The sequence below is a fragment of the Balaenoptera musculus genome, chromosome 8, assembly GCF_009873245.2.
Source record: "Balaenoptera musculus isolate JJ_BM4_2016_0621 chromosome 8, mBalMus1.pri.v3, whole genome shotgun sequence".
In the NCBI taxonomy this organism is placed as follows: Eukaryota; Metazoa; Chordata; class Mammalia; order Artiodactyla; family Balaenopteridae; genus Balaenoptera; species Balaenoptera musculus.
This window is the reverse complement of record NC_045792.1, coordinates 19,700,907-19,713,940: the sequence shown is the minus strand read 5'-3', so window position 1 is coordinate 19,713,940 and position 13,034 is coordinate 19,700,907. Positions and strand designations below refer to the sequence as shown.

Genomic DNA, 13,034 nt, shown 5'->3' with positions numbered 1-13,034 from the left:
AACCTGTTTAAGAAAATAAAGGATTCTCTCCCTAAATTCACTTCTGAGTCAATTATTTAAACTTTTCTTCATTTCGTTCTCGAGGGAATGTGGACAGCTTGTCATGCCCGAAGCTCACCTCTCCCCCATACCCTGGACTGGATCCCTCCCACCCCTCCTGAACCTGCTGCTCTTCAGTGTCCCCACTGGCTTCCATAAGGTGCAGGGCTCCTTGTCTTAGGCCTTGAATTATGTTCACACCTCCCACTTCTTACGCACAGTATAAGACTCTGCACCTTATATTCCCTGCCCTGCCAGCTATGGCCTCCACTCCCAACCATGCCTTTTACAGTCAACCTGAACTGTGGCCACTTATCTCTTCATTTATCAACCCACTTCAATATGGCTTCCACCTCCACTACTTGATTAAAATTGCTCTGGGAAAGGTCACCAATTATTGCCTCATGGCTAAAATTAATGACCCCTTTTGAGTCTTTGCAGTTCTTTCTTGATTATTTTTAAGCTTCCATTAAAGCCAAACTGTGTTAGGCACTAGATGTCCAAGGTTGATTAAAACAGCCCCTATCTTAAAAAGCTCAGTCTAATGGGAGAAATAGTCACAGAGATGATTTTAATACCTGGTAAATAATTTCAATGACAGAAGCCTATACACGATACAGGGAAATCACAGGGAACAGGAGCTAGTAACAGTTTCAAAGAAGCAATGAACAATCAAAGTTTTACAGGTTTAACAGGAATTCATAATGTTGTAGACACTGAAAAAGGATATTTCAGACAGAGTATATACGCGTGAAAAATAGAGAAATGACCTTAAGTCAGGCCGCATCAGTAAGCAGGAAGGAAGGGATGGATCTAGGAGAAATTAATTAACCTGTCAGGCAAAATTTGATATCACTGATTACTCTTCCTTTCTTGATACTCTCTCTCTGGCTTTCCTTCCATCCCACTCTTTCGTGGGATTCTTTTTCTATTCCCAAGAGTCTGTCTCCATCTTCCTCACACTCTAAATGCTTTCAAGAAGATTTGATCCCAGCCTCCTACTGGTTGGTAGACACTGCAAACTGGGTCACTATAAAAAGTTTTCATTTGCAACTTTAATGATGTACTGATGAGAAAAAGAATATTCAGTTCTCTCCACAGGATTAGTCAAATTAATTGCTTTCATAAAAGTAACGTCCAAACAAACATGTACAAAAAATAGCAGTTATGAGGATAATATAGTGCATGAGTAGTGGCCTCAGTTACACTACCGTAGATTAATAAAATGTATAGAACAGAAGCAAGCAGAAAGTGATCCTGGGACAATGAAACTGCAGAATTTGTGATTTAGAAATAATCTAACTAGAATTTAATTGCAGATGAGAAAAACTGATGATACAAATTTTAACCATATCCAGATTTTGAAAAATGATTGCAGAATGAATTAATGGGAGAAGAATTCTAGCCTTGTGCTTTCTCTGAAGAATGTGGGTGAGTCCTCTACATCCAAATTCAAATCTGAAAATCTTCGGCAGAATTGCCTGTAAGAATCACAATTCCTAAGCAGAAACCTAAGAAAAAAGATGGTTTCTAAGGTAACCAAGTCCCATATCCACACCATACATGATCCAACATATCAAAGTCATCACCTGAGCTTGCCAGAAATTAACTGGAAGAGCTGATGTGTTATATTTGTGCCCTAAGGCTGCAACCCTTTAAACAAATGGGCTCCATGTTCCACATTAGCTGAAGAAAGAAAATGCACCTTTGTGAAGAAAGAAAATGCACCTTTGTGAAGGTCAAAGAAAATGCACCTTTGTGCGTTTTCAAGAAGGAAATGAACCTTTGTGAAGGTCAAAGAGGAAAATGTGAGAATAATCTCTTTTGATGACTGTGCTCTTAACTCCCAATGGCCAATGGAAACAAAATCCTTATGACGTTACAGAAGCTACTTTTAAAAACTTTTGAAGAGATACTAAAAATAGAACAATTCAGTTGTCCTATTCATACTCTCTTGCTAATTTTATTTTCTACCCCGAAAAATTATTCATTCAAGAAAGGAAACAAACATTCGGGAGAGATGATTCTTTGGTTTGCAACTTGAACTACACTTTTAGAACATCTAATAACTGCAGTTCAGACTCTTTGCTTCCCTTTTAAAGGAAAGCCATTTTAATTACACATTGATAGAACCATTTTGGAAAACAAAACAAAAACCCTCTTTCTTCTTTTACCCTCTAGGGGTAAGAAGCGAGAAGGGAAGGGGTCAATAGGAATAGTACCCTCTAGGGGTAAGAAGAGAGAAGAGAAGGGGTCAGTAGGAATAGAGTTAATCTCTTCATGCAGCTCAGTATCATAAATACCGTTTGGTATATATCACAAACAATAATGTTATGCAAAGTTTTTTTTTTCTTCATTCATTCAATCCAATTCCACTAAATGAGCTTATTTGTAAGTGGATCAGCTTTTACCACATTGTAAACTGCATTTAAAATTATTTTCTTTCCTCTTGAGAATTTCATTTAATAGGCTTATGTAAATTAAGTACCTGTATTTATTGCCCCATCCAAATAAAGAGAGAGCAAGTTGTCAATAACAAACATTCTGCAACAATATAACCCAGGCATCTATATTAATAAAATGCTTGAATGGAATGCTAAGAGTATGTTATTTCAATGAGTTGTAATACAATAGCATCCCTTGGGACACAGAGACAAGACAAGTATATTTATGGAGGATGTGGTAAACTAGGAAAATTACAAATCCAACTAGCACTTGATAAAGACCTCCAATAAAAAGCTTTTCAGATTATTCAAATGACAGCTATACTGGAAACAAACCAGATAATATAGTCTGCTGGCCTGAACAAACATACTAGACCTAAACCAAAGCACAGAGGGAAAGAAAGTGTCCAGAAACCACCCCTCTAAGTCGCCTCAAAAGATTTCCTTTTGATGCACCAACTAAGGAGGATAGGACAATTATATCTTTTGGAGAGCTGATTCAGCACCAAATACGTATGCGGTAGTATTATAAAGTCTGTTCTTTCATCTTCAACTTCAGCTATGCTGTCCTGTGCTCTGCATTTTGTAGTTGTCCCTCCTTGTGTCATTAGTTACACAGAAGACCTATTAAAGAAAGCAATCCAACTGTAAATTGGCATTTTACTACTGGAAAGCAAGATGGCAAAACACATCAATAGCTATCATCAAAACCTTCATCTCTTCATCTACCATTAAGAATCCTCTCTTTTCTCAGTGCTTTCTATAAGCTATATAATTTAATGCTCAAACAACCACAAAGGAGAGGTTTTCTTAACTTTTCACATAAGATGAAAATAAGGCTCCAACAGGTTAAATTGCCACAGTCTCACAGCTAGTAAGTAGCATAGCAGAATGTGAACTCACATAACCCTCCAAAGGCTTTATTTCCTCTAATCTCTTCAACCTAGGAACTCTACCCCAAATTTATCCTAAGTAAATAAATCAACAAAACCAAAACACAGACTCATATAAGATATTTTTGCTTTTTATAGCAAAAATCAGAAACAACCAAATAGCTAACATTAGGAGAATGTTACTTCAACAGAAAGAAATATTGTATAACTAACATGAAGACCATATAAATAATTTTTAAAGAAAAGGAAACCCTGAAATTAATATGCAGAGTTTTAGCTCCGGCAATGGTAAAATAGATTGTAACCTACTAGCACTCCCACAGATGGCAATTAAAAACTCCACTCAAAATATGTAAAACAACTCTTTGAAGGCACTGTAGGGCAACCAAAATCAAGTAGGAACTGAACGGGATTACCAAGAAAGAAGGAAATCTTGCTGGGTGAAAACCCTGTTGTATTAGTTTTCAATTGCTGCATAACAAATTACCACAAACTCAGCCATTTAAAATAGCATCCATGGAGCTTGTGACCAAGATGGTGGAGTAGAAGGATGTGCTCTCACTCCCTCTTGTGAGAACACGAGACTCACAACTAGCTGCTGGACAATCATCGACTGGAAGACACTGGAACTCACTAAAAAGATACTCCACATCCAAACACAAAGGAGAAGCCACAATGAGAAGGTAGGAGGGGTGCAATCACAGTAAAATCAAATCCCATAACTGCTGGGTGGGTGACTCACAGACTAGAGAACACTTATACCACAGAAGTCCACCCACTGGAATGAAGATTCTGAGACCCACATCAGGCTTCCCAACCTGTGGGTCCTGCAACGGGAGGAGGAATTCGTAGAGAATCAGACTTTGAAGGCTAGCAGGGTTTGATTGCAGGACTTTGACAGGACTGGGGGAAACAGAGACTCCACACTTGGAAGGCACACACAAAGTAGTGTGTGCATTGGAACACAGGGGAAGGAGCAGTGACCCCAGGGGAGACGGAACCACACCTACCTGCTAGTGTTGGAGGGTCTCCTGCAGAGGCGGGGGGTGGCTGTAGCTCACCGGGGGGAGAAGGACACTGGCAGCAGAAGTTCTGGGAAGTACTCCTTGGCATGAGCCCTCCCAGAGTCTGCCATTAGCCCCACCAAACAGCCCAGGTAGGCTCCAGTGTTGGGTTGCCTCAGGCCACATAACCAACAGGGAGGGAACCCAGCCCCACCCATCAGCAGACAAGCAGATTAAAAGTTTTACTGAGCTCTGCCCACCAGAGCAACACCCACCTCTACCCACCACCAGTCCCTCCCATCAGGAAACTTGCACAAGCCTCTTAGATAGCCTCATCCACCAGAGGGCAGACAGCAGAAGCAAGAAGAACTACAATCCTGCAGCCTGTGGAACAAAAACCACATTCATAGAAAGATAGACAAGATGAAAAGGCAGAGGGCTATGTACCAGATGAAGGAACAAGATAAAACCCCAGAAAAACAACTAAATGAAGTGGAGATAGGCAACCTTCCAGAAAAAGAATTCAGAATAATGATAGTGAAGATGATCCAGGACCACGGAAAAAGGTTGGAGGCAAAGATCGAGAAGATGCAAAAAATGTTTAACAAAGACCTAGAAGAATTAAAGAACTAACAAACAGAGATGAACAATACAATAACTGAAATGAAAAATACACTAGAAGGAATCAATAGCAGAATAACAAAGGCAAGGCAGAAGAAAGGATAAGTGACCTGGAAGACAGAATGGTGGAATTCACTGCTGTGGAACAGAATAAAGAAAAAAGAATGAAAAGAAATAAAGACAGCCTAAGAGACCTCTGGGACAACATTAAATGCAACAACATTTGCATTATAGGGGTCCCAGAAGGAGAAGAGCGAGAGAAAGGACCAGAGAAAATATTTGAAGAGATTATAGTCGAAAACTTCCCTAACATGGGAAAGGAAATAGCCACCCAAGTCCAGGAAGCACAGAGAGTCCCATACAGGATAAACCCAAGGAGAAACACACCGAGACAAACAGTAATCAAACTGTCAAAAATTAAAGACAAAGAAAAATTATTGAAAGCAGCAAGGGAAAAATGACAAATAACATACAAGGGAACTCCCATAAGGTTAACAGCTGATTTCTCAGCAGAAACTATACAAGTCACAAGGGAGTGACACGATATACTTAAAGTGATGAAAGGGAAGAACCTACAACCAAGATTACTCTAGCCGGCAAGGATCTCATTCAGATTCGATGGAGAAATCAAAAGCTTCACAGACAAGCAAAAGCTAAGAGAATTCAGCACCACCAAACCAGCTCTACAACAAATGCTAAAGGAACTTCTCTAAGTGGGAAACACAAGAGAAGAAAAGCACCTACAAAAGCAAACCCAAAACAATTAAGAAAATGGTAACAGGAACATACATATCGATAATTACCTTAAACGTGAATGGATTAAATGCTCCAACCAAAAGACACAGGCTTGCTGAATGCATACAAAAACAAGACCCATATATATGCTTTCTACAAGAGACCCAATTCAGAACTAGGGATACATACAGACTGAAAGTGAGGGGATGGAAAAAGATATTCTATGCAAATGGAAATCAAAAGAAAGGTGAAGTAGCAATACTCATATCAGACAAAATAGACCTTAAAAAAAAATGTTACAAGAGACAAGGAAGGACACTACATAATGATCAAGGGATCAATCCAAGAAGAAGATATAACAATTATAAAAATATATGCACCCAACATAGGAGCACCTCAATACATAAGGCAACTCCTAACAGCTATAAAAGAGGAAATCGACAGTAACACAATAATAGTGGGGGACTTTAACACCTCACTTACACCAATGGACAGATCATCCAAAATGAAAATAAATAAGGAAACACAAGCTTTAAATGACACAATAGACCAGATAGATTTAATTGATATTTACAGGACATTCCATCCAAAAACAGCAGATTACACTTTCTTCTCAAGTGCACAGGGAACATTCTCCAGGATAGATCACATCTTGGGTCACAAATCAAGCCTCAGTAAATTTAAGAAAATTGAAATCCTATCAAGCATCTTTTCTGACCACAACGCTATGAGATTAGAAATGAATTACAGGGAAAAAAACGTAAAAAACACAAACACATGGAAACTAAACAATACGTTACTAAATAACCAAGAGATCACTGAGGAAATCAAAGAGGAAATCAAAAAATACCTAGAAACAAATGACAATGAAAACACGACGATTCAAAACCTATGGATGAAGCAAAAGCAGTTCTAAGAGGGAAGTTTGTAGCTATACAAGCCTACCTCAAGAAACAAGAAACATCTCAAATAAACAATCTAACCTTACACCTAAAGGAACTGGAGGAAGAAGAACAAACGAACCCAAAGTTAGCACAAGGAGAGAAATCATAAAGATCAGAGCAGAAATAAATGAAATAGAAACAAAGAAAACAATAGCAAAGATCACTAAAACTAAAAGCTGGTTCTTTGAGAAGATAAACAAAATTGATAAACCATTAGCCAGGCTCATCAAGAAAAAGAGGGAGAGGACTCAAATCAATAAAATTAGAAATGAAAAAGGAGAAGTTACAACAGACACTGCAGAAATACAAAGGATCATAAAAGACTACTACAAGCAACTCTATGCCAGTAAAATGGACAACTTGGAAAAAACAGACAAATTCCTAGAACAGACAAATTCTTAGACAGGTATAACCTTCCAAGACTGAACCAGGAAGAAACAGAAAATAAGAACAGACCAATCGCAAGTAATGAAATTGAAACTGTGATTAAAAATCTTCCAACAAACAAAAGTCCAGGACCAGATGGCCTCACAGGTGAATTCTATCAAACATTTAGAGAAGTGCTAACACCAATCCTTCTCAAACTCTTCCAAAAACTCCCAAACTCATTCTATGAGGCTGCCATCACCCTGATACCAAAACCAGACAAAGATACTACAAAAAAAGAAAATTACAGACCAATATCACTGATGAATATAGATGCAAATATCCATAACAAAATACTAGCAAACAGAATCCAACAACACATTAAAAGAATCATACACCATGAGCAAGTGGGATTTATCCCAGGGATGCAAGGATTCTTCAATATATGCAAATCAATCAATGTGAATCACCATATTAACATATTAAAGAATAAAAACCATATGATCATCTCAATAGATGCAGGAAAAGCTTTTGACAAAATTCAACACCCATTTACGACAAAAACTCTCCAAAAGTGGGCATAGAGGGAACCTAGCTCAACATAATAAAGGCCATATATGACAAACCCACAGCAAACATCATTCTCAATGGTGAAAAACTGAAAGCATTTACTCTAAGATCAGAACAAGACAAGGATGTCCACGTTCACCACTATTATTCAACATAGTTTTGGAAGTCCTAGCCACAGCAATCAGAGAAGAAAAAGAAATGAAAGGAATACAAATTGGAAAAGAAAAAGTAAAACTGTCACTGTTTGCAGATGGCATGATACTATACATAGAGAATCCTAAAGATGCCACAAGAAAACTACTAGAGCTTCAATGACTTTGGTAAAGTAGCAGGATGCAAAATTAATGCACAGAAATCTCTTGCATTCCTATACACTAATGATGAAAAATCTGAAAGAGAAATTAAGGAAACACTCCCATTTACCATTGCAACAAAAAGAATAAAATACCTAGGAAGAAACCTACCTAAGGAGACAAATGACCTGTATGCAGAAAACTAAAAGACACTGATGAAAGAAATTAAAGATGATACCAACAGATGGAGAGATATACCATGTTCCTGGATTGGAAGAATCAATATTGTGAAAATGACTATACTACCCAAAGCAATCTACAGATTCAATGCAATCCCTATCAAATTACCAATAGCATTTTTTACAGAACTAGAACAAAAACCTTAAAATTTGTATGGAGACACAAAAGACCCCGAATAGCCAAAGCAATCTTGAGGGAAAAAAGCGGAGCTGGAGGAATCAGACTCCCTGACTTCAGACTATACTACAAAGCTACAGTCATCAAGACAATATGGTACTGGCACAAAAACAGAAACATAGATCAATGGAACAAGATAGAAAGCCCAGAGATAAACCCACGCACCTATGGTCAACTAATCAATGACAAAGGAGGCAAGGATATACAATAGAGAAACGACCGTCTCTTCAATAAGTGGTGCTGGGAAAACTGGACAGCTACATGCAAAAGAATGAAATTAGAACACTCCCTAACACCATACACAAAAATAAACTCAAAATGGATTAGAGACCTAAATGTAAGACCGGACACTATAAAACTCTTTGAGGAAAACATAGAAAGAACACTCTTTGACATCAATCACAGCAAGATCTTTTTTCATCCACCTCCTAGAGTAATGGAAATAAGAACAAAAATAAACAAATGGGACCTAAAGAAACTTAAAAGCTTTTGCACAGCAAAAGAAACCATAAACAAGACGAAAAGACAACCCTCAGAATGGGAGAAAATATTTGCAAACGAATCAATGGACAATGGATTAATCTCCAAAATATATAAACAGCTCATGCAGCTCAATATTAAGAAAACAAACAGCCCAATCAAAAAATGGGCAGAAGACCTAAATAGACTTTTCTCCAAAGAAGACATACAGATGGCCAAGAAGCACATGAAAATATGTTCAACATCACTAATTATTAGAGAAATGCAAATCAAAACTACAATGAGGTATCACCTCACACCAGTCAGAGTGGGCAACATCAGAAAATCTACGAACAACAAATGCTGGAGAGGGTGTGGAGAAAAGGGAACCCTCTTGCACTGTTGGTGGGAATGTAAATTGATACAGCCACTATGGAGAACAGTATGGAGGTTCCTTAAAATACTAAAAATAGAATTACCATATGACCCAGCAATCCCACTACTGGGCATATACCCAGATAAAACCATAATTCAAAAAGACACATGCACTCCAGCATTCATTGCAGCACTATTTACAATAGCCAGGTCATGGAAACAATCTAAATGCCCATTGACAGACGAATGGATAAAGAAAATGTGGTACATATATACAATGGTATATTATTCAGCCATAAAAAGGAATGAAATTGGGTCATTTGTAGAGACGTGGACGGATCTAGAGACTGTCATACAGAGTGAAGTAAGTCAGAAAGAGAAAAACAAATATCATATATTAACGCATATATATGGAACCTAGAAAAATGGTACAGATGAACTGGTCTGCAGGACAGAAATTGAGACACAGATGTAGACAACAAACGTATGGACACCAAGGGGGGAAAGCGGTGGGTGGTGGGGGTGGTGATGTGATGAACTGGGAGATTGGGATTGACATGTATACACTAATATGTATAAAATGGATGACTATTAAGAACCTGCTGTATTAAAAATAAATAAAAGAAAAAAAAATCTCTCAGTGTTTATTTCCAATACAATAAATATCAATATATATAACCCCCAGAAACAAAAGCTCTTTGGGGCCCTCAATAATGACTATGGGTGTCAAAAGTTTGTGCAACCACTAAGTTTTAGTATCACTAGCTTGAACTGTTCCTACTTTTCAAAACAACCTCACTCCTTCTTCCCACCAGTTTCAATAACTTTCTATGACAAAGAATCATTCAGATTGTTCAAATCTTATCTCACACAATAAGGCAGGTACAACACAACTTGAACTACAATTTAATTCCTAACACTTAAATGAAAGTTCCCAGATCTCAATAATATGACACTAAGGGTATATATACAAACATCCCAATTCAGAACAAAGTAAATGAAGAATAACAGGTCAATGTTTATTTACATGGTTGGTCTGAGAACTCCCTACCCAAGAAAATAACCTGAGTGAAGTCTGGGATACTTCAGGTGCCAAAACAAATACAAAACAGGTTCAGGGGAACATATATGCAAACTACAGCACACAAAATTACCACAGGGGAAGGTAGTCTGAAGATAGCTTCAGAATACAAAATTATAAAACACACATGGAAACAATCCATCATCATAAAAAAGAACAACCAGAGCAAGGCCAATTGGCCAGCTAGATGGTGGAGTAGAAGGACGTGAGCCCACCCCTTCTTACAAAAACACCAAAATCACAACTAACTGCTGAAAAACCATCAACAAAAAAAATGCTGAAACCTACCAAAAAAGACACCTCACATCCAAAGAAAACGAAAAAGCCACAACAAGAGAGTAGAAGGGGAGCAATCACAATAAAATCAAACTCCATGCCTGCTGGGTGGGTGACCCACACACTGGAAAGTAATTATACCACAGAAGTTCTCCCCCACGTGAGGGAGAGAGTCCTAAGCCCCACGTGAGGCTTCCCAGCCTGGGGGCCTGGCAACAGAAGGAGGAGCCCCCAGGGAATCTGGCTTTGAAAGTCAGAGGGGTTTGATCTCAGGAATTCCACAGGACCAGGGGAAACAGAAACTCCACTCTCGGAGGGTACACACAAGGTCCCTTGCACACCAGGACCCAGGGAAAAAAACAATGACCTCATAAGAGACTTGGCCAGACATACCTGCTAGTATTGGAGGGTCTTCTGTGGAGGCAGGGGGTGGCTGTGGCTCCCTGTGGGGACAAATACACTGGCAGCAGCAGTTCCGGCAAGTACTCATTGACATGATCCCTCCTGCAGGCCGCCATTTCCTCCCCAAGACCTAGCCCCACCCAGTAGTCTGAAAGCTCCCAATGCTGGGCCGCCTAAGGCCAAACAACCAACAGGGAGGGAACAAAGCCCCACACATCAGCAGACAGGCTACTTAAAGTCTTCCTAAGCACAGCCCTGCCCACCAGAGGGACAAGACCCAGCTCCAGCCACTAGTGGGCAGGAACAAGACCCTCCCATTGGGAAGCCTGCATGAGACTTAGACATCCACCAGAGGATAGATAGCAGAAACAAGGAGAACTACAATCCTGCAGCCTGCAGAATGGAAACCGCAATCACAAAAAATTAAACAAAATGAGACAGCACAGGAATATATCCCAGATGAAGGAACAAGATAAAACCCCAGAAGACCAACTATGTGAAGTGGAGATAGGCAATCTACCAGAAAAAGAATTCAGAGTAATGATAGTGAAGATGATCCCAAGATTTCAGAAAAAGAATGGAGGCACAGATCGAGAAAAGGCAAGAAATGTTTAACAAAGACCTAGAAGTACTAAAGAACAAACAAACAGAAATGAACAATACAATAACTGAAATGAAAAATACACTAAAAGGAAACAGCAGAGTAAGTGAAGCAGGAGAACGGATAAGTGACCGGGAAGACTGAATGGTGGAAATCACTGCCATGGAACAGAATAAAGAAAAAAGAATGAAAAGAAATGAAGACAGTCTAAGAGACAACATTAAACGCACCAAGATTCGCATTAAAGGGGTCGCGGAAGGAGAAGAGAGAGAGAAATGACCTGAGAAAATATTTGAACAAATAACAGCTGAAAACTTCCCTAACATGGGAAAGGAAACAGTCACCCAAGTCCAGGAAGCAGAGACAGTCCCAGGAAGGATAAACCCAAGGAGAAACATGCCAAGACACGTAGTAATCAAATTAACAAAAATTAAAGACAAAGAAAAAATATTAAAAGCAACAAGGGAAAAGCAACAAATAACATACAAGGTAACTCTCATAAGGTTATCAGCTGACTTCTCAGCAGAAACTCGGAAGGCCAGAAGGGAGTGGAATGATATATTTAAAGTGATGAAAGGGAATAACCTACAACCAAGAATACTCTACCCAGTAAGGCCCTCATTCAGATTCAATGGAGAAATCAAAAGCTTTACAGACAAGCAAAAGCTAAGAGAACTCAGAACCACCAGACCAGCTTTGCAACAAATGCTAAAGGAACTTCTCTAAGTGGAAAAGAAAAGGCCACTACAAGAAACAAGAAAACAAGAAACAAGAAAATTAGAAACAAGAAAATTACAGATAGAAAAACTCACTGGTAAAGGCAAACATAAAGTAAAGGTAGGAAATCATCTGTCCACAAATATGTTATCAAAACCAGCAATTGTGAGAAGAGGAGAGCACAAATGCAGGATATTGGAAGTGCATTTGAAATTAAAAGACGAGCAATTTGAAACAATCTAGGTTATATATAGACTGCTGTATCAAAACCTCATGGGAACCACAAACCGAAAATCTACAATAGATAAACACACAAAAAAGAAAAAGGAATCCAAAAGAACACTGAAGTTAGTCATCAAATCACAAGAGAACAAAAAAGGGAAGAAAAAAGACCTACAAAAACAAATCCATAACAATTAAGAAAATGGCAATACAAACATACATATTGATAAGTACCTTAAATGTAAATGGACTAAATGCTTCAACCAAAAGACACAGACTGGCTGAATGGATACAAAAACGAGACCCATATATATGCTGCCTACAAGAGACCCAATTCAGATCTAGGGATACATACAGACTGAAAGTGAGGGGATGGAAAAAGGTATTCCATGCAAATGAAAATCAAAAGAAAGCTGGAGTAGCAATTCTCATGTCAGACAAAATAGACTTTAAAATAAAGACTGTTACAAGAGACAAAGAAGGACATTAAATAATGATCAAGGAACCAATCCAAGAAGAAGATAAAACAACTGTAAATATATGTGCACCCAACATAGGAGCACCCCAATATATAA

At 38.5% G+C, this 13,034-nt stretch overlaps 1 protein-coding gene across 2 annotated transcripts in view; it reads right to left on the bottom strand.

The window, feature by feature from the left end:
- DDX10 (DEAD-box helicase 10) overlaps positions 1-13,034 on the bottom strand; it is a 245,847-nt gene that overhangs the window by 138,497 nt on the left and 94,316 nt on the right. The gene's annotated exons all lie outside the window — the stretch shown is intronic.